Genomic DNA, 27,188 nt, shown 5'->3' with positions numbered 1-27,188 from the left:
AACAGCAAACAATTTCATCCTGCAAATGGTAGTTTGCTGTCTGGAATATGAACAGATCTTTAGCAGTTAGAGCAGACTAGATTTCCCCATGGCAGTTGTAAAAACCTGCTATATTTTGCTGCTACCTGTGACACAAACATCATTCACACGGTTGTTTAAGGAATTGCCAAAATCTCGTTTTCCGGTGTCAGGTGTTTGGCTTTGTGTTCCCGTGCCTGGTATGGCTTCCTCAGCACAGCGTGGGGGAGATTCCTAATCCCTCGCTGCCAAGAAGGTGGGGGTCATGTCAAGGGAAATCTGAGCTGCTGGGGAGCATGGGCTGCCTTTTGCCTTGGTGCTTTGGTCCCTCCCTGGGAGGATGGGGAGGAGGAAGGTCGGTGCTTTGCTTTGCAGTCTTTGCTTTGTCAGCAGAGGTCCCCAGTCCAGCATCGCTGCCCTTTGGGGGTTTTTGTTTTGAGCACCTGCCTGAGGTGGTGCTGAGCTGTGCTCCCTGGCAGCTCTTCAATCTCAGCAGGAATCATTCTGCAGAGCACCCGTCAGATCTAATCAACCGCAGCCTGCTTCGAGCTAGCATTCCCTTTTATTGTGTTGTACCTGCGGCTCCCAAGCCTCTTCCCTCCAGTAACTTCTAGGAATGAATCTTTAAAAACTCATAGCACCTTGCTTTCAGATGTTAATCCTTCAGCTAATGCAAACATGGGGAAAAGGCTGATTTGGAAGAATGAGGCTCCAGCTGCTTCTGCTGGCAGAAGGGATTGAGAGCCCTTACAGACAGTGCTGTTCTGGGCAAAACTGATGGAATAAACAGTAGTGTTTCCTGGTGTCTCTTAAAGCACAGGATCTGAATCCCAAGATGGTAAATGCAGTTGAGGAGTACTAATTATCCACCCCAAGCAAATGAATCTATTTAGTGTGAGGCTGTGATTTCCTCTGAGAAAGCCCTTGAGAAATGCTGATGCCTTCAGAAGCTTGATTCCAGTGAAAAGTCAAAGCTGAAGCTCTCAGAGAGAGATTGCCTGGAGTTCGTGGGTAGGGGATCTTAGGACATGGAGCCTCCATTATCCAGATTAACAGTTAACATTTTCCTACATCAGATTAAAAAATATAGGCTCATTTATTATTTATTATCTTACTCAGCTGCTATTTCAACTGCTGCCACATCTGATAAGGACAGCAGAGCCTCCCAGGGGGCTTTTATCACAGAAGCAGATGATACCCATATTGCTGTAGATAGATAGGAAGGCAGATGAATAATCTTTCATGGTCTGTCATTCAGGATAGTGAAACTATGGCTGATGTCTCGGGGTAGTCTCCTCAGCAAAAAAAGGTTCATTTTCTATCCTCTGGTATCACCTTTTACTACTGCTGAAACAAAATAGACACAGAAGTAAAATGTTTTAACACTCCATAAAATATTTTGCATATTTTCAAACTAACCAATCATCTGAAATTGGAAAGCTGAGTTTCTTTATCCAGTAAATACACAGATGAAGCAAATAATCTGATTTGAAGTCAAACCACATGCTTGTAGCATGTTCAGCTTCAGAATTAAAAAAGAAAAACCCAGTAGAATGCTCCTCTAAAAATTATTGATGATATCCTTTCTGTGACACATAAGGCCAAAGGTATTTTTACACTCTTATTTTCTCCCTGTGTATAACTCATCTTCACGGAAATCTACACTCGCCCATGAATATCTATAAAAATGACTGGGAAGATTTTTCTCTTAGGGTGCTGAATGGCCAGTAAGGTATAGGGTCTTGTGTGCTGCTGTTAATTTCTTGACAAATTGTCATGTTAAAACAGCTAAATTATTTTTTATTTAATCTGTGTGGGCCAACCACATTGCATTGCATTCTTTAAAATAATTTTAAAAGTTATAAATTTTAAAAATCGTAAAATCTGCAATTCTGAAGGGTTATACAGCATTATATGACCAGTCAAGGGAATTCCTGTGCTGGTTCCAGTTTCCTAATGCAAATGCTAGAGGGACCAAGCTTGACTAAATGCTCACAAGAAGGGAGGAATACTGGTAAAACTCTGCAACAAACAGATTGCTGTGAGGAGCATATTAAAAACATGCACTGGAGATGGAGCTTTGGCAAGTGAACATCCAGTGCTTAGCCTCATTTTTATATGGTTATAAATAATTAACACTGCAGAATGTTGGTAACATTGCAAAAGCCAGTCAATAGCATTTTCTTTTCCAAAAGGTCAGGTGGATCAAAAAATAAAAAAGGGATGAAAACATCATTAAGGCAATGCTTCTGGGGTCTTACAAATGAATTGGTGAGGAAGGGGCTGGTTTTGCATTGCTGCGTTGCCTAAATTGGGGTGTAGGCTTGAATCCCTGTGAAACACCACAGAGCTGGATGTCTGATAGCGCATCTTGCCCCAGGGTTTTCCTGTGTAGGGACAGGGTTGGGACCACGTGTGATTCCCTGGGTAGGAGCAGAGAGGCTGAACAAGGCTGTGCAGCCCTGGCCATGCTCACTTCTGGCTCCTCATTTCTTCCCAGGGCCACCTGGCTCTGCAGCAGCGCTGGATCCTCTCTGCTGTGCCACAGTGGAAAGCCAGGGTTCTGCCAGTCCTAAAAGCTGCTGAACTTTGAAACCTGGCAGCACGTACCTGGTCATGGTGCCAGAAGCTCAACAGCTTAATGCCTCTCCACATGGCTGAACACCATAATTCCCATCCTAATTATGACCTGGTCATTGTGCAGAGAAAGAAAGCACGGCCAGACACAGTCCAGTTGTAATCCCTTAACTGCTGCTCAAATGAGCTGTCCTTGTGCTGTCTAATGATGCCAGATTACAGTAGGCAGGGAAAAGCCACAGAAAATTATCAATCTCTGTGTGACCTACAGAAAAGTTCTGGATGCTGAAACCCCCCCCAAGGGGTAATGTGGCTCACTCTGGATGGATCAGTCCCATCACTTTTAAAGAGTGGACAGGGCAGTCTTGGGATGTGCTTCTCTCCTGCTGTGACCCACAGGTCTTTAAACTCCAGCAGCATGTGTAGAATGGCATGGAGAGGGAAAGCTGATGTTCCTGCTGTCCCAGGGAATTTTGAGAACAGGGAAGATGCAGCACAGTAACAGTGGTTTCAGGGAAAGCTGGCTGGTGCGCTGGACCATCAGCACCCAGGTCCTGAGTGTAATCACAGAGGGACAACTTAAATGGTGACCTCCACAGCAGTACTTTTACAGCTTCCTCAGGGTGAGCAAAAGTAAAGCCTTTTTTGAGAAAAGTGGAGCAGGACACGATTTTTATACCCAAGAATAACACATCTTATATTTTCTTTGAGAATATGAGCATTTCTACCCTCCAGAAAGTACTTTCTCTCTCCCAAACTCCCTCAGCTCACATGATAGTTGGCAAAATGGGTTAAGAAGCCTAAACTTCTCTGACAGTTAAAATACAAGAACCTGAATAATTTATATACAGCTTCACCCCAAGTTAAGAGACAAACATCAGCCAGTGTGCTGCAGCCAGAGTTCCTTGAAATCCTATCTCAGCTTTGGGTATTTTAGGTTTACTTTATTCAAGAAACAGGGAAAGAGAAGTGGAGGCATATGAGCAAGCATACCCAAAATCTCTTCTAATTGAAGGTGACATGAGCTGAAATAATAATAACCCCAGCACCTGTGTTAGATGCATTAGTCCTGTGTGTGCCTAAGGTGTTGTGCACACACACCAAACTCCTGCTAAAGCACTTCAGCCTATGCTGCTGTACCAGAGGAGCAAAAATCTCCATTGTGCCTTGCAAATTATTCCCCAGTGGAATCTTAAATATTAATCTCGTTCAGGTTATTAATCATGTAGAAGGCAAGGAATCTATTTAGGCCATGGAGTACAATGGGGACTCTCCTTTGTCATTGTGACAGAGGCAGGGTAAGGTGTCAGAGTGGTGGCAGTGGGCGCCATCTCTCCCTGCCTGTGGGGAGAGCAGCTTTCAGAGTGCTGTGAGCACTGCTGGGATGGAATAGCTGGGGGCAGAATCAGTGCCAGAGTCAGCTCGTGAGGACAGATTTCAGAATTTGCTTCTAGGGCACAGTGAGAAGCCCCATCAGGCCTGCAGTGAGGTGTGAGCCTCAGGAACCCTTGAGAGATGCTGCTTTGCCCTTCCCACCACTGCAGCGAGCTACAAGCCACATCCATGTCAGGCATGGGATGAGCTTGCATCATGTTCTACACACAGCATCCCTGGAAATCTCAAAGATTAAAAATGTAGCAAACCATAAATATTTGAAATCCCCTGGAGCTGGCATATGTACTGTCTTTAAGCAGAGATTTTTGATCTGGTATCTATTTTTTCTGCTGCAGAAACATGCCTCTTGCAAAGTTGTTTTTTTGATGGTTTTTTTGGGTTTTTTTTCCTATTTTCCTTCTCTGGCAATGAAAAATTTCACATTGCTCTGGCACAGCAGAAGCAGAACATCACAAATTCCATTTGCCCAGCTGCACGGACAAGGAGCGGAGCTTCAGCCTCTCCTGACCCTTTGTGCCACCTATTTCTGCTTTTCTCCTTGTCTGGATTTTGCCTAAGCGAGTGGTGATCTGATGGCATGAGGGCTGGCTCTGCGGCTGCACAGGAACAGGCCTAAAATGGGGATATTTCTTTTTGCTGAGCACTCAGGAGGTGCAGGACAGCTCTGCCCTGCTGATCTGCTCTGAGCAGAGCCTGCAGCCCCTGCCCTGCTGGGCTAGCCTGCCCCTAGGTCCTTCGGAAGGATGTGGGAATCTCTTCCCAGTGTTTAATCCGAGGGATTCCGCTGGTGGTGTGCTGGAAGAGGCAGTGCTTAGCTCTGCCATTCCTCAGATTAATGGAGACAAGTGGTGCATTTTGCAGCATCTCTCAAGGCACTGTTTGAGCTTAAGTTGTTCTTGAACAGCCTGGGCAGACTGGCAAACGTTCCAGGGCAGGGGGGACAGTAATTTTCTTGAATATTCTCTGACTAAGGCTGGGAATGTAATCAGGCTATCTCCTATGTTCTGTGCATCTGCTCTAATAAGCACTTTCCTGTCTGTCGAATAGAAGAGCCAGGAACAGCACCAAAAGAAATTCCCACTTGCATCCAAATGAGTGTTGCCTGGGGGAAGGAAGAACATATTCCTTCCCTTGACTTGTAATGAGAGGGAAGAGACAAATCAGAGTTTTGCAATGAAGTAATACAATTTTTATAGCCCAGGATTCATCCAGTTACCCTGTATGATTATATCCAACATTACCCCAGGGTGTCCCAGCATTGTCCTGCAGTGATTCTCCCTCAGGACCTGAACTCTGCAGACTTTGCTATGCAAGATATCTCTCTGGAGCTGGAGATTGGCAGCTGTAGTAATTCTCATTAGCAGGCTCATTAGCCTTGGATATGGATCACCCTGTAGGGGGAGACAGTGGTTCTCCCTGGTAAAACATCTTTTGTGATCAAAGACAGGAAATATCTCACCCTCGTTTCCTTACACTTAAGCTGAAATGCAATTATGTTCTTCCTGAGGCTGGGGAATAAGGAGATAATAGCAAGCACTGACTTCCCCACGACGAACTTCTTTTCCAAGCAATTTTTCAGAAGGATTTCCCCACCCACCTTTGCTCTGCTGGTGCTGCAGACCCACCTCTTCGGGGCAGCTCAGGGTTTGGTTCTTCCTCAGTCTATTGCTATTTTTAGCCTGCTTTCCCAAGCTAAGAATCCATAATCATGTGCTCCCTCACCTTTGGTAGTCCTCAGACCTCCTCTAATGGTCTCTGAATTAATTGACCAATTTCAGCCATTCTGGACAGCAAAAGTTATGTTTCTTTGAGTAGAACAGGCAAAGGAGAGAGATTTGCATGTTTCTGTTAATGAGGGTTGCCACGAGCATTACCTGTCCTGCTTTGGTCTAGGTGGCTGCTCTGCACATACACAGGCCTGACACAGACTGGTCTTTTTCTTGCTATGGACAGGTGACATGGGAAAGAAAAGGATGGGAAAACTTCAGGGCTGAGAAAGGATTATGTGTGAGGGGTGCTCGTGAAGGAGAACTGGGCTCCTTAAGGCCAGCAGGGATATGGGACACTGACCCGCTGGAGAAGGAATTTTATTTGTCTCAAAATCTACTGCACTGCTAATGGTGATAGAAAGGATTTCTGCTGTTAGAAGGTGTCCTGAGGACCTTGTTCAATGTCATAGTGGGCACCAAAGACGCCAGATGTGCTCCCCATTTAACTCTTCCTTGGAAGAACCTAACTAGGAGAAAGAAAGACCTCACTGCTCAACAACTCAGCTCCCTGAGAGATTTACCTAAACTTCATCTCATATAAATCCCAAACTTAACTTGCAGATGTCTGTTGAGATCTTCAAATGCTTCCTTCAGCCCGTACGGCCCTGCACTGACAAGCTTTGCTCACAGAGACAGCTCTCATCTGCAGGCCAGCAAATTGCAATGACCCACTTGCCAATGACCAATGAATTCCCTTTCTTAAAGGATTTCTTAACCTTCTAACAGTTTTGTAATCACAATCCAGTTTTGGCTCAGGGCTTATTTGAAGTTGCAAACCTTTTTGGGTGTGTGGGGAAGTTGTGGTGCTTCAAGGGGACAAGTGTTGCTGTTTCTTTGGCCTTTTGAAGTATTGCTAATAGAAGAGGCTATGTGACTCCATCACATGGGGAGGTAATTGAAACCCTGGCTGTCTGCTCTTGGCCATTCTGTCAGGCTGAATTGCATGTCATTCATCCAGAGCATCCTGAGCCCTCCCCTGATGCTTCTTACCCCCATCAATTTGGATTTCCAAGACAGCAGTTGGAGGGAAGGCAAAATTTTCATGTCACTGGGCAACGAAGGCGATATTCACTTTGCCCAGATTTATTATGTGTCTGGAAAATAGATCATTCCTGGGTCCCCTACATAACAGAGCTGGCCAGTGTGGATGGTGCCTTGCTGTACTCTGCCCTGGTGGCTGTCACTGGGAGCAGGATTGCCAGATGTCCTGGCAGAACATCAGCCAATCCCCTGGAAGTGGCCAAATGCTCTGACTCTCTGTATTGCAGGGAGTGGGTGTGGCTGAGTAACTACAGCAGCATCAGTGGCCCTCGTGTCCCTGGTGACCAGGAGCTGCTTAGATCATGGCATTGAAATTCTGTGTGGTGGTTCATAACAATGAGCTTTATCGATCCTGTCCACGCTGAGGGCCTGATCCAGCCAGGCATCTGAGCAGGAATGTTGCTCTGAGGCAGCAAGTGTGTGCTTTCACTTTGCTTGGCTCCAATTTTAAATGAAAAGTATGTCCTCAGAACAAATCTCAGTGGCTTGTGTGGAAGGGGAATCATATTCTCAGAGTGCCAGTTGCAGCAACATCATGTCAGAGTGATGCAGCATCAGCCTGAGAGAAGAGACCTGAGCCAGCACTGAAGGGATCGAGGAGCACCTGTACAATCCATTGACACATTTCAGCCAAAGGGAGGTGGGAGTGGGGAAGCAGCCATGGGTGGTGATGATATTCAGCTCTGGGTGATCATTTCTGATCTGCAGGACATGCTGGAGGCAATCCCAGACTGTCCTGACTCAACTAGATTGTTGTATCCAACAAACATGATTTCTGCCAGGCTCTGAGCATGATACAGTTGAAAGTAGGACTGGCAGTCCTCAACCTGTTTCTCACCTCCATGTGCAGCAGTGGGTCATCAGAAGTTCTCTCCCTCATTTTTTTTCTCATTTACTGCCCTTTGGGGGATAGCTGTAGATCATTTTGGAGCACACTACAAGCCAGGAACCTTGCCTGCAAATGTGAGAAAATACTCAATTTACAGCTGCGTAGGATATTTATAAGTCTGCATGGAGCTTTTGAATGTTAGTTCAGTGGACATTTTAATTAGGTTAAATCCATCAGGGAACCTTGTGCTGGTGGTGAACCTCACTCCTGTCACTGCAGGTTAGGGTCTGCCACTAACCCCAGCTGAGAAAGGAGGAGATACACTGCTCAGAAAACCCCTTCATTTTAGGAAGACTGAATTTGTCATTACCTGGGAGGTCACGTAGGGAACAATGCATCCACACCTGCCTTTATGTCCCAACCTAATGCACTACTGAGCAGGTGGCTCTGTGCTGGCATCACCTGCAGAAGTGGATGTGTTTTGGTGATCTCTGATCTGAGGTGCCACAGGACAGCAGAATCTACAACACTGACAAGTGCATTTTATTCTGCTTTTCATCCCAAGCTGTTTTTTTTTAATTGCAATTGTGTTTTATGGGGATCCGTGTGTTGTGTTGTGACCATTTCACATGTAAAACTTGGAGATCTAATTTAAGAAATCTGAGGAAGCTGTCTATTTCCCTGGCTTCTATTTCACTCCTTGTCACACCTGCTTTGATGTATTAAGCCATCACTTGTTGTGTGCGTGCTGTTTAATCCTTTTAATTCCTTTGATTGCTAGATGTTGAAAGACAAAAGGAATAAATAACTGGAACAAAGACTGAAACGTGCACTTGGAGCATGCTTCCTCCTCCTGAAGTTGGGATTGGTTTGCTTTTACACATAGTATTAGTCCAGTTCACTTAACCATCTTTTTCTAATGGGAGATGCACAAAAGGAGGGATTCTCTTAGGTGAGGTTCAGCAGTTGAGGTGTCCAGGGAGCCAGAGAGAGACTCTTGCCTGCCCTTAAACTTCTTAATTTGCTTGCTAATTAAAAAAAAAAAAAAATCAAAGCACTCCCCCCCAGAATGAAATCAGGTTTTTGTCTTTATACCCATGGGAAAATTGTTTTTCCTTTGGTGAGGGAAAACACTCTGGGCAACTCTTGCTTTTAATAACTTCTCCCCCTAAAAAGGTGGAGGGATCTATAGTCCAATTAAAAAGCATCTGCAGCAATGCACAGAGCACAGGCAATAAACAGGAGGAGCTGGAAGCAGTTGTGTGTCTGGAAAACTATGACACAGCTGGAAACACTGGAAACATTATGGGATGACTGGGACAAGTGGAGTGCAGCAGTGGATGGCCATAAACTCTGCAGAAGGGGTGAGCAAGGAAGGAGAGACACTGGGGCAGCCCTGGTTTGGCTTTTTGGTTTTGTGGGGTTTTTTGGGGTTTTTTGGGATTTTTTTGGGGTAGCGTCTCTGTGTTTTTATTGTCTGGAGCCTAATGGTGGGACAAGAGGATAGAGTGGGAATGCCAACAAGGCAGGAATCCTGATGGGAGTCTGTTATAGGTCATCCAACCAGGATAAAGAGAGAGATTAAATATTCTATAAGCAGCTAGAAGAAAGGTTTGCCCCCAAAAATGGTTGACTCACCATCCCTGGAGGTATTTAAAAGATGTACAGATGCGGCACCTGGGGATGTGGGTTAGTGGTGGATTTGGCAGTGCTTGTTAATGGTTGGACTTGCTGACCTGAAGGTTTTTTCCACCCTAAATGGGAATGATTCCATGAATACTGACTAGAGACACTGTCTTGCCCAAGTGTCAGAGGCATTTACAATTCAGCCTCCAGCTGGGAGGTGACCATGCTCTGACACTTGCCCTCACAAACATTTGCAGGGAATTTCTGGCCAGCCCAGGCTGGAATAACATGGTTTAATTAAAGTGAATTTGCACTGTGCCATACAGATTGAGGGGCTGAGGCCAGAACAGGCTCAAAACCCAGAAAGATGAATGAAGTTTTCTCATCCCAGGGGCCCTGTTGATCAGCAAGATTTACTGTTTGTAAGAATCTGAAGTCAATAATCATCAGACAATAACACATTGATAAAGAAGCACTTGCTGCCTGCATGTGCCTTATGCTGGTTTTTCCCCTCTCTGATCTGCAAAGCCCCAGGTACCCTGGCAGGGCAATGTGCACTGCTGCAGCTCCCTGAATTTCTGTCCTGAAAATGGAAAGGGATTATTTTTGTATGCTTTTGAATGTGTGAACATTTCTAATTTTCTTGCCTGCTCCTGGGGCTTAAGCTTTGTTAACATTTTGGTAACGAAGCTGTGCCTTAAAAAACCTTTTCACAAAAAAAAGCATTTAAGCAATCAGTTCAGAGCAACCAGAGTCCTGTAGCTTCAGAGTAACTACGTTGCCTTGTTCATTTTTTCCATTTAATGGCATTGCCTCCCCTGCTCACCTCACATGCTTACTTCAGTGGGAATAGACAAGTGGGAGCTCCAGAATTCAAATTATATTGGATGTGTTCTTTTGTTCCTTTTGAAGAGAGGTACAAAAGGCCAGGCTGTGAAAATTTAAGATTGCATTTTTGTTGTACTTAGGAATGCATTTATTACCTCATGTCTCAATCTCTCTGTTGCCTTACTTTGTGCCCACCTATGGAAAGGATCATAGTCTGTCACAGCAGGGAGAGGAGGGAATGCATTTTCTCCCCTGTGCTTTGAGAAGGGTAAGTGTCAGACCACCTCAGGAAGAGGAACAGCTGTAATCCAAGATCCCAGGGAGTCAGGGGCAGGATGGTCTGGGGGATGCTCCCAGCACCTCTCAGGAGCAGCAATTATCTCCCACCTTTGCATGGAGCTGTCCTGGATCATTACAACAGAAACAGCACCCAGCAGCACCCTTGAGACACTGGCAGAGCAGAATATTCCCACCAAGGGCACACCCATCCTCTGACCCCATCTTGGCACAGCACTGCAGTGTGGCTGGGCATGGCAAACATTGGGGTTGTGTCCAGGAGGTTAAAACTGAGGCCCTTTCAGCTGTGCTTGCAATTTAGTGTTCTAGTTTGTCTCACAGTCCTGCTCATGCATCATCCATCCCTCCAAAATAACCCAGTCCAAACAGTCAGAACCAGGATTTTTTTTTCCTAAATTTACACACTCAAAAACTAATTTTTGCAAGTTCTTCTCAATGTGAGCCAGGATCCTTCTCAGATACATGCACAACCCAGAATGCTGCTAGATAAGCCCATCTCCCTGATTCTTGTGGTATTTTTGCTTGTCTCATGCTGGTATTTTAATTCAAGCCGAAAGGTACAACAAATGCAAAGTATTGTTCCTGTAAAGGATTCAATAACATGGATGTCAGACATGGAGAGCTGGTCCGTGGATCATTCTATAGGCTAAGTTTCACTCTAGGGGTAAATATTTAATCTTTTTCATTTGTTTAGTGATAATTTAATAGACAAATGACAACGCCAGAGAAATAACATCATCTTTGGTATTAGAAAGAGTTGTTGCAATCTGTTTAGTAAAGACATAAACATTTTTAATTAATAAAGTGTTCTTCAAAAATGCATTATTTACTGGTTTGAATAGTAATGAGAAAACAATTTATCCTATTTAATGAACCATTTTAAAACATTTTTTTGACAGAGAGAGCAACAGACTGCTCCCTTTGGCATTTTTCTTCTCCTCCTGTTGGTACTTGCTTGTAAAACCAAACACAGTAATTTGGTGAAGCAGAGTGAGACTTTCCAGAATCTGGGCCATGAAGTCAGGTTTAACTCACCCCAGTTATCTGGGGAATGCATGACTGTCCCAGACCAGGCTCTATTGAAATACATTACTGAAGAAATAAGAACAGTTGACATTGTTGAAATGTCACCTCTTGCTAACCTCAGTTTATTCAGGGAACAAAATGATCTCTCAGTACAAACCTGTCCTGATAATCTCTGGAGAAATCCCTCCATAAGACTATTTAAAGGTTATCTGCAATTTGGCTGGAAAATAGAGTCAAAGCTGTTAACATGTCTTTGTACAATCCTAGAAAGTTCAATGTGCTTCTGAGTTGTCAAGTGCAGAGATTTTGGCCTGCTTAGAGCTATTGCAAATACCCCTGAGGATTCTTGTCAGAACTTAGAAATGTATTGATCAGGATGAGTAAGAGGAAAAGAGTAAAAAGTCAACATGAAACATCCTGAAACCAAAATGCAAGGATCAAGCAAGAAAACATAATCAAAACTTATCAAAGACCTTTTCTGACACTAAGAATATGTTAATTAGTTTGTGTTAATTCTATCAAGAGTTCCTTCACACTGTGGAGGAAAAGGTTAGATTGGATTGGTATTGGATTTATAGGTCTTGTTTTTGACAGAATACATGCTTGCATAGTGGAACAAACCAGTAAAATGGGGAAAAATGAGGCTTCTCTTGATGATTACAGAACAGTCAGCCCCACCTGAGTGTTCAGATGGAGACAGGGGAGTCACAGGGACAATTTCCCTTATCTGGACACCTGTGTTGATGGTTTGGTTAGATCTGTTTCATGCAACTTTCCTTCTTCTGCTTGATGGGCTTGCTCAGTGTGGTCATGGTGTGATGTGTGGGATCTCAGGCAAAGCAAAGAGGAAAACTGGGCCAAAAACAAGAGCAGGATGAGGTCCCTGAGGAGGAGAGGGCACAGTGGACCCACACATGTGAGGCTGGGAGATCCTTGCTTCTCCACAGTGACCAGCTAATGGGTGAGAGGACATTTGGAACAGACATTACAGCAAAGACAGAGCCAAGCTCTCCCCAGAGGTGCACAATCTATGGACAAGAGCCAGCGGGCACAAGCTGCAGCAAAAACAATTCCTGGCTGTATATATATATATATAAAAAATTTGATTTGAGGTTTTTGAAATCCTGAAACAGGGGCCCAGAGAGGTGTGTCTCTGCATCCTTGGGGCTTTCAAGATTTGACTACAAAAGACCTTCAGCAGCCTGATCTTGCTTTGAAGTTAACTCTGCAGGCAGTCACACGAGGTGACCTACAGAGATCCCTTCCAACCTAAATTATTCTACAATTCTAAGAAAATAAGGCTTATGTTTTATGAATAGGCACCGTATGGTACAGCAAACAAATACAAGAAAGGGATGAAAAGTTATTTTTCTTTTAAAAATTAAGCATTTCTTTTCCCTTGCCAAGATTTGGGTGAAAGATTTCCTTAGCAACACCAGAATGTATTTTTTGGCAGAGAAGGGGTGGTGCAAAAAGTGCTGTTCCAGCACAGTGTAGGTGCTTGGCCCGTCAGCAGGTGCAGTGTGAAAAGACAGATCTCTGAACCCCAAGTTTGGCAGGTTTAAGTTCAGGAAAAAAAGGAAAGGAAACCATCTGTACCTCGAGTTCTGCTGAAACAGAGTTAAGCAGTGAAAGACAAAGTATCTTTAAAGCAGTCACCTGAGCTTTTTCTTTTCATTTGAATGTTGCCAAAGGACCAAGGATAATGTTATACCAAATGTTCTTGCAAAAATGGAGAAAATAGCTGCGGTCGAGCTCTATAAAGCACCTGACCAGCATTTCAAATCCACCTTCTTCCCCTTCCTCCCTTGGTCAGCAGTCTCTAGGAAATGAGAAACAATCACTTTGGTGGTGTTTTCCCCAGTGGGCAGCCTTGCCTGTAAGAGATTTGTCATTTAGCACAGTTAAATGAGAGATCATGTTTTTGTTTTTCCCCTGTTAGCCAAGCTGTGATCCTGCTGCTGCTGCAGCAGTGAGTGGGCTCCCCTCCCTCTCCTCTCCCTACCTGCCAAGCACACACAGAAAAATCCAGATCTGTCTGGCCTGGGGTCCTGCTGTACTTTACAGCTTGGAATAGCCAGGGAACCATCCAGCCCCGGGAACAGCTCCAATATCAGCTGAGGAAAATGATAGGAGGCAGGGAAAATGATGTGAGGCTAAGCCCAGCAGCACTGGTGCTCTGCAGTCCTGTACCACATCTCCTCTGCAATTCCTCTCCCTCTCTTCCATTGGGTGGGGAGGGGTCTCACCAGCCCCTCTCCCTTTGGAAGGGCTGTGTAGTGCTGTGAGCTGCTTGTATAAGGAGCAATTAGGTCAGATTTGCAACTGCGGGACACCTTTACTGAGCCTCTCAGGAGGAGTTAGCAAGCCAAACTATCCCTAAATTTGGGATAGTCCCTGCAGTGATGTCTGTGACCAAGAGATAAGTGCCCAGCTCTTGCTGGTGGTTTTTGTCTGGAATGAGAAGCAAAGCTGACTGGGGCCTATTCTCCTTTGACATATGGTCCAGGAGAGGTCCTGCATGTGGGGACAACAGAGCATACCTGAAGCAGTTTCATGTAGCACAGGGCCTGAATTAATCTTGGAAATATGAAGGTCTCTAAACCTGTATGATCCTATTCTCCATTGCAAAAGGATTATTGTTACTGTGAAGGTCTACCTGCAGACAGATACTACAGCTCTTCACCAGCTGCTTTAGACAAATCATAAACCTGTTCTCCTTATTTTCTTTTTCTGTCACCATATGCCTGCAAATGTACAATAAATAAACAAATAAAAGAAGAATATGGCTGTTAGTCAAAAGCAAGCATCAAGGAGGTGAGAACATCTCTCTCCAGAATGACTAGTGCCTGGAAAATGAGCCTTGAGGGGAAAAAAATGAAGGAAAGTCATGGAAATGAACAACAGGAGAATGCTACAAAATGTTGTTGCTTCTCAGTAGAATTTTACCCATCAGCTTTGACATAAGTACCATATTCCAGCTGTAAAACATAATTAGAGCAGTGAATCAGAAAGGAGCTGTCCATCGAACAGCACAGTGTGTTCTCAGCCAAGGAGAGGGATGTGAAACTCATGCAAATAAGCTGAGTTCCCCTGCTTCCTCCTTAGGAAACTGAGTGTGACACAATCAGCAAAAAAGCGTTTGCAGCGAGCTGCAAATTTCACATGCTGCTGGGAGCCGGAATTCGCCCCCGAGCCCTGCATGGAGTGGAAGGAGCTGAGCTGCCTCCCTCCATCAGCTGCTGCTCTCTGGGCTCCCCTTACAAAATGCAACTGCTCCACTCTGCTGCTCCACACCTCTGCTTGAGGGGAAAGCCATGGCCAAACTCAACAGATTTGGATGCGAGCTCGAAGCCCGTTCCAGGACACAGCAGAAAATGTCTTCCAGCTCAGTAGTGTGGGTTCCTCTGATGTTTGCCAGGCTTGATCCAATCATCCATCATTTTATCAACTAAGCTGGCTTTGTGCACAGAGGACTCAAAAGCTGGGTCTTTTAAAGGGCCTGTTCAGAAAAAAAAGCAGGCTCTCTCTCATTTTGGTTTCCTCAGGGTTTTATCTGTCCTTTGTTTTTTCTGCAGCTTGGTAGTCTGTGTCTACAGCATTATAGGCAATAATGTTATTTAGATATTTAGTGCTGCATTCCTGATCCTCAGAGTTGCGTTTGTATTGTGTCACTCCTACCTGTCTTGACCTACAAAATCTTCAGGCTGGAGAGTTCAGCCACTGTGGGGTACACATGGCTTATTCCCAAACACTGCCCCTCCAGAGAATTTGACACAGATGGCCTAAGTTGTGTTCTTCTGCAAGCCAAACCTTCATTTGATCCTGGTTATTGGGAACAGGGCAGACCTGACCATAAATCTGAGTACATTACACATCCAGCTAACAGACTGAGTTTTATAATGGCTTTTGACTGCTTAATGTTGCGCTGATTTTGGAGACACAGCAGCAGCACAAGTAACACGGGCAATCAATGCTGAATGGGTGGAATTTCACTGCTTGCACATTCCCTACAACTAGGACTTTGTCCCTGAGGAGCTTCTGGAATCCAACAAAAATTGCTTATGCTGGTTAATATTTGAAATGAAACACATCCTCCCTGCCCCGAGCTGACCCAGAATCTGTGATGAGGAACATCTCCTGCCTCGTGGCCAAGCTCACAGGGATGCCTGTCCCTGAGGAATCCCTTTCAAAATCCCTTTCATTTGTGCAAGGGAAATTAATTGTGTGCTAAATGTAAATTCATCTTAGAGAAGCACAGCTGGTAGCAGTGGCCTCCTCAAATGCATTCAGCTCTCCAAAGGCTGCTGATTCTGAGCTACACGTGCTGGCTCCTCTCTTGTACTCTGAGGATATTTTCCCCTTAGGTACTTGCAGCGTGTGTGGGCAGCACTCAGCTGTGGTGTATAACAAGCAGGATTTGTCTATCAGCACTGTGTCATTTTGGCAGCACAGGAAGGATCATTCTTTGATATGGAACAGCCAAGGTTTTGCTGAGTGGTGATAACCAACCTGAGCAGGGCACTTGTGGAAAGCTCCTGTGCACTTCAACTGTGCCTCATCAGAGCATTTGTCTTCGAGTTTCTTGGCTCATAGATTGAATTTTCCTCTTGAAAGTTTCCCCCTTACATCACTGATAGAAAACCACGGGGATTTTGAGACAAAACCAGGTACCTGAATATAAGTTGGGCATTTCAGGTGCCCAAGGGCAGCAGAGACTGGCAAATATATCCAGGACCCAGTGGGGATTTTAGACCTTTAGCAACCATTAGCTGAATACCAGGCAGCATGTCCTACAGGTGTCTGAAGGCATTTTGGACACCATATTTTGCAGCTGGATATTCCTCTTTCCACCTCATGACCCTCCTCAGAAAGTATTGGGGTCCCTATGAAAGGACTTGAGTTTTCACTAATTTGCTTCACCCAAGAAGGAGCAAAGGCAAGGAGGGGGAAAATGGCAGTACAAGAAATAAATAACAGCAGATCTCTGTGAAGGACCCAAACCTTTGAGGATCTGCAATTGCTATTAATATTAATGCAAATCAGAGTTACTAGGCACCAGAAAGAGGCAAAACACTCTCTGCCAGACCAAACACATATCAGAGAGATGGAGAGATACCACTAAAAGTAACTGCAGTCACTGCTGGGCTCCACATGCCCAGGAACCCTTCCCAAAATCTGTCCTTGCCTGAACTGAGTTCACTGTGAAAAGCACATTTCACCAATTGAGCTTGTCAGTGCTTTGGTCATGCATCTGTCTTTTGTTTATGGTGGCCTCCTTCCCTCTTGAGAAAACCTCTGGTTTCTCTCCCAGCCATCAGGCTTAGCCCCTGGCTTTTAACAGTGAAAGTCCTGACCCCAGCACGCGCCCGGCACGCGCCCGCACGCGACGGCCCCGCCTCGCTGCCACGCGACCGCACGCGACGCGCCCGGCACGCGACCGGCACGCGACTGGCAGGTGTCTTCCCTTTCTTTCCCAAGTCCCCTTTGCTCTCGGCTCCCACTCGGTTGGCCATGGTGGCTGAGCAGTAACACTTCTGGATTGCTGTTGTGCTGCCCTTCCAGATTTATTTCATGCCATCAGGCTGCTGGGTTAACAGCCAGTTAGAGCCCATGATGATGGGCGTTTTCCCACACTTCTTTTGCTTTTTCCACTCTTCTTTTTCAGTCTAAGAAGGCAGGGAGATTGTTGCAGCCCAGTGGAATATGGCTGAACCTCACTGGCTGGATGAATTGAAGAAATGAACACTAGAAATATCTAGGTTTTAGCATCAAATGTATAATTTTCAGTGTAATGGCATCCCTGCTATTTACTTAGCAAGAGAAGAGGAACCTGCTGGGAATCATTTTTCCATTTTTGTTTTAATCAAGAAATCAGTAAATTAATATTAGCTCTATGAAAACAGCATGGCCTTTTTGTTTTCCCTGTTAAGTATTTATTCAGGTTTTTGAACAAGTTCTCATCATTCAGCTCTTATTTTTCCCACAAATTTTGAGTATTTCTGCCAGTAAGGTCCAAGTAAGAGCTTTGCTTGAATTCCAGTTCATGGATATCTGCCACGGGAGTCAGAAATGTCTGATTTATGTTGGGAATGATCCAGCTGAAGGGCATTGGTCAAACTCCATCTTTCTCAGGGGAGAGGAAGGAAACACACCTGAGTTTGTGGTTAGGTCAGGCAGAACCCCGCTGGAGCAAAAGGGCTCTCACAGAAGGTGGAAGGCTATATGGAGTATCTGATTTTGCCCTGTTTCTGACAGGTTAAGGTGTCCAAGGATTCACCTACTCTTTTCTAGTCCTGAAGTCTCATTATTTACCAATTTTCTTGCTCTTTTCTCTTTCATCATGTTTTCTCATGTGGTTGATCTTATTTTGTTTTTAATAAATTGCCCTCTAAAATAAGGGCATGAATACAAACTTCACAATGTTTTTTTCCTTTCCCAAAAATACTATATTTAAATACATCTAAAAGAGTGTCTAGAGGGGTCATCTTATGCTCCAGAAGCTGTTGCTAGAGAAGTAGGGAATAAGAGATCTTGTAAAATGAAAGGTTTACATAATTTTCTACACTACAAGGACTTCTGGTTGAGAACTTTATTGCATATTTAATAAAAGAATAAAGTTATTTTAATTGTGGTTTCTTGCCACTAGAGCTTGTCATTGCTTACTAAACTCTCTGTAAAAAAAAGAAAAGAAAGTCTCTGAAGTTCATTTAGAAATGTTTAGTGTTTTACTTGCTTTAGACATATTATTAACTTTGATATTTCATGCCCATTTATTCCATCAAAATTTGCATAACCATTTCCTACCAATAAAATAATAATTGTTCCTTTCTATTATTTTTGTTACTACAAAAAATGAAATACAGGGCTCTGTTTTCATCTTTTACTTTCCAGGTCTTTTGTACAATTGCAAAATTAGGTTTTTGTCCCATCAAATGATTCAAGTCTTTCAAAATTATTTCTGTCCCACTCTTTTGGAGGAATTACATCTTAATATGTTTTTTGAGACAGAGTCTTTTATTTAGTTAATTTGGAAATCTTGCAGCAGTTTGAAACATCTTCCCTTATTCAGAAAGATGATTTTTTTTTACCCTATGTAAAAATCCTTACTAAATCTCTAAGTAAGGTAAAGCAAAGGTTTTTTGGAAAAAAACAAAAAACGAAACAGATAGAAATCCCAAACAACAAAACCAACCCCAAACTCCCTTACAGGCAAAAGGTTTTCTGAAATCTTTTGAACAAAGAAATTAATTAAAACTCAGCTTTTTCATTATTGCTTTTTTGTCTTATATAGATTCTTTCTTAAAGGAGACAGTGAATTTTGTTTTTAAAAAAAATTGAAATTACCAGCTCTAAACCTGAGTGTTAAGCACAAAAATGGGGAAGAAGGGCAGGCTTTCAGTCTGGTGCCTTCTACAGCAGTCTCATTTAAAAATAAAAGCTAGGAAGAGATGCAGAGATTGGCCTGAAATCTGATCTAAATTCTTTTCCTGGCAGGGGAATAAACCAGGTAGGCTTTATCAGCTTTTCCTGTTGTGACTGCATTTCTTAGCACTGCCTCTGACTTGACAGGTTCTGGCAAGTGTTTTGTTCTCATCTGGGGTGAGAAGCTGCAGGGATTTAATACACAGGGCCACTGCAGCCTGCAGCACTCCCAGGTGCACCTTTACTATGGCAACTGGAGGATAAATGGGCAGGGGAGCGTGTGTGACACAGGTGCCAGGTGTGTGACACAGGTGCCACATCCAGGCATGGCTGTGACTTGTCTGGGATGCTCAGGGATGCCCTGTTCTTCCTTGGCAGGGAGGATGGAAACCCACCTGTAAAAATTCAGAGTCCCTCCATTAATTTATCTGAAAGGAAAGCTGGGGAAGTCAGTCCTGCTTTTAGCTCTAAAAAACACCAAAAACCCAAAACCAACAAACAAAACAAGCCCTTCTAGATGTATAAAAATGTTTTTACAAATCTCGGGCACCCCCTCCCATGTGGGGGTCACACACCCATGTCCACACGCCTGCTGTCTGCACCTCTGACTTGTTTTACTTGAAAGGGGAAAATAGTTTGAGTCCCTGCCACAAATCCAGCACCCTGAGCAGGGTGTGCACGAGCAGAAACCCCTGACACCTGTGTGAGAGCTCTGGGTTTGTGCTGTCCAGAGCTCCCCAGGATAAGCTGGGCCCTGCTGCAGTGAGCTCCATCAGCACGTACCAGACTTTCAATCTCAGACTCTCAGAAACAGACCCATCTTCAAAATCTATAATGCAGTTCACAGAGTCAATTTTTCATCTAGTGCTCCATGTCTAGGGTGAGCCAAGTTTCTAAGAGTTGCAGTCTGTGTGTTTTTTGCTTTTCTTTTTTTTTGGTTTGTATTTTGTTTGGTTGGTTTTTTTCCCTTTCCTCTCTCAGATGATTAATGGTGAGTCATTGACTTTTTTTCTGCTTGTCTGATGATTTGATTGGCTTTGTAAGGCCAAAATGAACCCAATACCTTGTGGAAGTATTTGAAGGCCTTTGCTAATTCAATTAACTCCAAACTAAATTCTTTGTGGGAGGAATTTAGTGAAAACTGCCTGGTGGGGAAGGAATTCTGCTCTCTTAAATTTCAGTTTCCTGTGCCACTGCACTGACCTGTTTCACAAACATCCCTGAGGATGGCAGAATCCAAGAGAGATATAGGTTTATTTCTGAGACCATTAAGTCACCATTTAGCTGGTTGAGGCATAGGATTAGAAGGGACAATTTTGAGTCATCGAGTCCTGTCCTGTCCTTTCCAACAGAGGCAAACTTACAGAAAGTAGGTGTCCAAGAAATATTTGCAGAACAGCTGCTCTACCTGCCCTCAAAGAAGATGTCCCACTGCCCTCCACCCCACATCAGTGGCCTGGAGTGAGAGATGAAAACAAAACCCCACAGCTATCCTTCACAAGGGAAGACAGCAGGAGAGACAGATGTCTCTCGTGTCCTAGATTTTCCTAGAGCAGTCTGGCTGTTGCATAAAATTTGGGTGAGCCAGTGCACCAGACCACACAGCACACAAGAAGGGACAGGAAAGTTTAGTTGACATCAGGGGAAAAATTCTCATAGTCTCACACAAAGCAAAATAACCAAATGCAAGCACCTGGCAAAATAGCAATGTCCCTGCAGAGCAGAAAGAAGCCTGGCCCTGCCCATGGGGCTCCAAAGCTATCTGCACACAAATGCCTGACTGCTCTGGTGTGTTATTTACCTCAGGGCTGGAGGAAGGAGCTGAGCAGAGGGATCTGGATGTCATCACTCCATTTCCAGAAGGAAACCCCTCACTTCAAGGTTTCCCTCCCTGTCTGAGGGAAGATGAGGGCTGGGAGGCAGTGCCTGCCACTTTCACTGTTTGTTGAACTGAGGAGATAGGCAACACAGGGATAAGTTCCCAGATCAGATGACCTGTTTTACTTGAGATGAACTGAAAAATTTGCATTTCATTTTTAACTTTGGCTTAACCTTTAAAAGAAAAATCTGTTAGCCTCCAAAACAGGACCTCAAAAGGTTTTGTTTAAAAGAAAAGCTGAATAAATACATTGAGAGACTCCTAGATTTCTTCATACCACCTCTCCAGAAAAGGTTGTTTTGCACCTCACAGATTTTAGGTGCTCACAGAATCCTTTTTTCCCACCTTTGAGCATGAAATCCTCAAGAGTCACTGCTGAGCACTGCAGTGAGCTTCTGTCCCTCTTCTCCAGCTGAACCTCAAAAATGCAGGGACCTCAAAAGAACATCTCTTTGGTTTTAATCACTTCCATCAAACCATTGTGTCCTCTCCTGATCACTGGGGTGCCTTTGCTCTCCAAGATCATTGTCTATTCACTTCCCATGTAGTTCTGCTCTGCCATCAGACAACCCAGGAGATCTGAGCTTCAACCAGAATCATTCATGAAGCAACAGCAAAAGTGCTGGTGGATTAAAAGATGCCATGCTGTTTGTTGTTGTTTTAAATCTGATGTCTTTACAAAGGGAAAACATTTCCAGGGATGGGTTTGTAGTGTTAATAAAGATCTGAAGCAAGTGAACAGGAGAAGGAAGTAGGAGGAAGGTTTTGAAAACACTTTGTGGGGAGTGAGGGGAAGCCAACATGAAATGGAAGTTAAAATGAGAGGTGCAATCATTTGAGAAAAGACACTCAGCTCCTTCCCTCTTTCCTTGCTCTGCCTTTCTTCCCTGATAAACATATGGATGGGAGAGTTGAAACAGATTTAGGGTAGGAATGCAAATGAGGTTTACATGAAACAGCATCTTGTTGGTCGTTGCTGGAGGAGCCTGGATGTGTCCCAGGTTCCCAGGCAGCTCAGGTTTGCTCAGGTACAGCAGGAGCAGCAGGTGCCTCCAGGCTGCACTCGTGGACCAGCCGCTCGCGCAGCAAGCGCTTGGCTGTGCCAGGTGCAGAGGATTAGAAAGTGGGGAAATGGGCCTGATCCAAACCTGTGCTTGGTGTGATTTGGATTCTGGATAGCTCAGTGGCCCTCGAGGGTATGTGGCTGCTCACACATAGTGCTCAGCATCTCACAGAAAAAGGCTAATGTTGGCTAAAGCTTTGATGTTGTTCCATTAGCCTGTGCCTTGCCTTGGACAGTCTGTCACACAAGCCAGGCATCCAAAAATATAGGTCAAAGAGCTTCTTGTTGTGATACTCCACACCTAAAAACTTCTCCTGCATGAATTTCAGTAGAATAACTGCAGTATCTAAGGATTTTTAATAGTCTGAATGGCATTTTCCTCAAATCTGCATGCAATTTCAAAATCCTCTCACCGGATATTTGGCGTCTACCTGGAGCTGACAGCCCCGAGTACACAGAAGGGGGCAGGGCAATACAACAGAAGGATTGTTCTGGTGTCACTGTACTGTCTCATATGGGAGCAAGAATTGCATTGATAAAAGCAATAAATGCCCAAAAGCTCTATCTTCCCAACCCCTGGAAATCCATGGTACTAGTCAAGGTGCTCAACCACCTTGGACTAACTACCTGAGAGACCCCAGCACCTCCAGAGGGAAGCAAAACAATCTGCTCCCTGGAAGTATTTCTGCTGACTCTGCAGGAGGTTGCAGTTAATTTGGTTGTACTTCAATAAATCTGGGCTGATCTTTCTTCAAAACCTGCTCTTGGCAACATCTTTTCCTTTCTGGGATGCCATACACCCGTTACCAATGTTCCTCTATCTCTATCCATGCTTTTGAGTGAAGGACACCAAAGAATGGGTGGGGAGGAAATAAGACTTTACAGCTGAAACCTTTTATTTTAAGGGCTGGAAAACGGTCACATAAGCCTGGCTGTGTTCCCCCAAGTTGGAAATGTTGTGAGCTGGAGTTTGGCACAATGCTCTCTTCTTAGTGATTAAATATCTCATTAGTTTGAGATGTAGGATGTGAGGGGGATGGCTCTTGTCAAAATGAAGCATTATGAAAAAGGTAGATCTCAGAATGTGCTCTTAAAACTTCCATGTAACTACTTGGCATTTATTCTTAACTCCCAAAAGGACTGGATTTAATGATACACTTATCTATTGTGTGCTTGACCTCGTGTCTGGTCTCCCCAGGATGGCCCAAAAAATCAATGGTAAGACTTTAATCAGCTATAATAAGTTCATGGAAGAGAATCATTTACTAAGGCCACTCTGTCATATGCATTTGCACCCTGGTTCCAACAGATATTTTATGCCAATTATTAAGTATGAATCAGGATTGGAAGGAAAATAATCTGTGCTTGGTCAACCTTGTGCTTTCTGAGATTTTCAGATGATAAAACCAGCAGCCCTTTCTGCCCCTTATCCTTCTATTGAAATATTTAATGGATATGTTTCCCTCCTAAATTATCTGTGGTGAATTTTTTTCTGTGCTTTTTATAAAGCAGAACAAAATCATACAGTGGTTGGAGAAAACAAAAACCAGCTTATTCATTAGGACTTCAAGCAACTTCAACCCAGGCTTGGGGGCTAGAAAGTAACTTGGATGATTTGTGCACAGATTAGATGCAGCTTTCATACACAGTCATACATTTCTGTAGTAAACAATTTAAAACCAAAATCTTTTTTAAAAAACCCACAGTATCACACCACTCTGGGAATTATTATTTTTACATAAAAATGCCTATCTGGGCTCTGCTAAAAGCTAGCAATTAGCTTGTGCTGCAAGGAGTGGAAGGCAGACAGCAAGTGGCACCTCAGTGGTTTTCTTTGCTGTTTCACTGCTATTGGGTCCATCAGAGAGATGTCATCACCATAACAGTGAGGGAAAAAAATCAAACCCTTTCTGAGGAATAGCATGCTCAGCTCTTCAGCTGTGTGCTTAGGAGAGAGCGAGCTTGGTAGCACCACATAGTTAATTAAATCTTACTTTGTCTCTTTTTAACATTGTAATTACACCAATTATAAGTCAGATCCTGATGTTTTTCAAGGGGCTTCTGAGAGCTCAGCTCCTTGAGTCTGACATTATGAAGACACACAAGGTAGAAGAGATGGGTTTGTTTTGGGGTGAACCCTGGCTTGCAAAAACACCTTTTCCTGTGGGTTTCTGGTGTACAGACAATGGACACCCAAGCAGAGGAGGAAATCAGAGGGTTGGTACACAGATTGGGTCTGTTAATGGTCTTACATCTTCGTTCTGTGGAAGGCAAACCTAAAACTGGCTCCTGCGAATCTTCTCCTTTACAGGAACCTCTGGGACCTAGTGGCAGGCTCTGTCCTGTGCAGGTTTTCTAAAAAGCTGTATTTTAGGGAGGCAATACAAATAATAAATTTTGCTAATAATAAGCCTTAGCTTTGCTGCTCCTGGGAGTATCTGGGAGGCAGCAAAGCGTGCTCAGCCCATGGAAGGATTACTGGCAGTCTGAAAAGTAAAAGTCATACAGTGATCTCAGTCCTCCTAAGGCTGTTACAGCAAGTGTGAAAAAAGGGCTTGTGTGTGTTTCCACCCTGCACAAGGACCTTGTGCTCAAATGAAAAAAAAAGTACTGCTCAGGCAAGGGATTAGGCCACTGCCAATTTTCCAAGGCTGACAGCACTGCTGAAATAGAAAATAAACCCCAACATTATTTCTCCTGCAGTTTCCCATAGTCTTGCTTTGGAGCTCTGTCTAGCAGTGCCAGCAGAGGCAAGGCTCCTCCTTCCCCCTGCTCCCCTGGTAGCATCACTGGAGCTCTTCACTGAATGACAAACAGACTGTGAGAACACAGGGGCTGGACAGTACAGCCTATTGGTAAGCTGAGTATTTCCAGACAGCTCAAAAACAGGAGCTGCACTGCCAGACTCCAGCCCCTGACAGTGCTTAGAGACACAGACTCCACCTCTGAGAGCTTCCAGGTACCATCACTGCCGTGGCCATCTGGAGCCATGAGGGATGATGGTGATTGCAGACCAGCAGAGAGAGCTCTTGATATGCACTCATGGCTGAGGACATTGAGAAAGCACATCACAACCATTTCCATGGCAACTGGCTTTGATGGACTTCAGGGCAGTAGGAAACTAAAGAATAAGTTGGCTTAGGGCAAGGGAAGAAAAACTGTGGTTATAAGTATTGTGTAAGTGCTGGGTGTGGGTGGGGAGGTGTTCACCTTTGTGAGGGTGGAACTTAACCTAAGCCACTGCCCAGGTTATTCATCTCAGTCAGTGCCCAGATTTTGCCTGCTGCCAAACATGTGAAGTTTTATTTTCATTGGTGGCTTCTGCTTCAGTGTTTCTATCACTTTGGGAAAATAATCACTTAAAATCCATAAAAAACCTCTGCATGGCAGGGGTTTCCCCTGGCAGCAATCTCAGTGTGACCTTGGAGTTTTCTGTTAGTACTGGACTTTGGGTTCAACAGGGCAAATCTGCGGAGTAATGGGCTTTGGAGAGCTCAGGGATGCACTGTCAGTGGGCTTGGAAAACCAAGCCCCAAATAAAGCATTTTTGTGAATTTGTGGCAAAATCTATGTACTAGCAGTGCATGTTTGGGCAAAATGAGTGAGTCAGGTGCTAGGAGAGGATTGCATTAATTTATTTTCCTGTGAATGTCAAATTGAAGAGAGAGAAGCTGTGCTGCATGGCAAAAACCAGCATGGATTAAGCACAACTTCTATTCTGTTCCTGCAAACAGCTCTGGGTATGCTGGTAGTCTAAGGCTAATTGGAGAGGGCTTGTGATGGTCCCATCAGAGAGAGAGGAATGATTCAGTCACTCCTGCTGAGCAGAGTCAAATACTTCCAGCTTTTGGGTTGTACTCCAAGAGACAGGATGCTTGGCCAGGCTTACTTGCTCTGGTGTGAGCATGAGGGAGCGAAGACAAACAGAGAAGCTTATTCTTCAAATAAACTGAGTTTCTCACATGCAGAGGTTTGCAAAATAGCTGTTTGGACAGAGCAGAGCCCAGACAAGGGTTTTTTCTTGCCTTGTCTTCCCCAGTGACATCAAGTTAAACCTCAAAAGCTTGAACATAAATGTGCTGCGCCATGTGCTGCCAAATCTGTGTGCACTGGCCTGGAGGCTTAGAGTTACCCTTTGGTGTGAAGAGAGAGGTGTTTTCCTAACCAAGCATTTTGAAATGAGAAAGTGGGCCAGAGACATGGAAGCTGTGAGCCCACAGAGCACCTTGGCCACCTGGTTTCCATCAGGCAGGACATCCTGCCAGCACAGCCTGTTGGAGGCTCTCTCTGCCGGGGCTCATTAGCACCCCTAAATCACAGCCTCTGACTCAGAAGTTACCATTCCCATCCCCACCCCTGTTTCCCTGTTTGGCATTCTGCAGTTATTTATTTATATCAGCAGAGACAATGGCAGTGTTTCACAGTGGAATGCTAAGCAGGCAGGCCGGGTCCCGCAGGTACCGCGGGATGTGGAGCTGATTTGTCCAATCCTACGTGACTAATATTAAATATCACCATATGGAGCTGAAGTCTTCCCCAGGAGTTTATCACTAATTCATCTAAGGGTGACTTTTGTTGTCAGTGTTAAAGTAACACTGGACTTTTCTTTCTTTTTTCTGTGTTGCTACACTGCCTTCTTTTTTTTTTTTTTCTTTTCCCCCTGTTTCTGAGAACTACTCAAGGCAAACGGAAATATTAATTAAACTGTTTAAAAAATAATCTCTGCAGAAAGGTTATTCTTGCACCTAGATATCTGAATGGAAAGTGTGTAATTTGGTCACAGGGGGAAAAAATAGCTCACTTCCCACCTGTCTCTTGTGAAATCAGTTGCTTAGCTGTGAACCTTATTCTTAGCAGAGAAGCAGAATTTATTCCATGTAAACAGTATCATCTATCAACTGATTTTTTTTGTCTGTTTGCACAAGTATTTTGTGAGTTTATATTTGCCAGCTGGACTATTTAGCTGGCAGTTTTAAGGGAATCAATTCAAGCCTTCAACACATGGTGAAAGTTGTTCACCTTGACTCTTCACATCTTACAAACAATTACTGCATTCTCAGAGTTGTGTACACACACTTCAGATCTCTGATCAAATGGCTAGCATGCCTGGCCAGTTATAATTAACCAAACTACTCTTTCTCAGGGCAGGACCCTCTGATGTGCATGGAAATAAAGCCTATTCCCCTACTCTTCCCAAGGAGCTCCTTCTCTTGCTTCTTCCTCAAACCAATCTCTTTTAGTGCTGTTTATTTCCAGAATCCCATTGTGCTGGGCACTGTGAAAACACAGAAGCACAACAGATCTTTGAATCCTTACAGCCAAAACATATCCCTGATGTATCAAATTAGCCTTTTCAATCAAGAGCTGCCTACTGCCTGGAAACTCACAGTTGTTTCTTCTTTCTCCGTTGCCTTC

The sequence above is a fragment of the Camarhynchus parvulus genome, chromosome 10 (assembly GCF_901933205.1).
Source record: "Camarhynchus parvulus chromosome 10, STF_HiC, whole genome shotgun sequence".
NCBI classification, from domain to species: domain Eukaryota; kingdom Metazoa; phylum Chordata; class Aves; order Passeriformes; family Thraupidae; genus Camarhynchus; species Camarhynchus parvulus.
The sequence above is the reverse complement of the archived record's forward strand: the minus strand, read 5'-3'. Positions refer to the sequence as shown.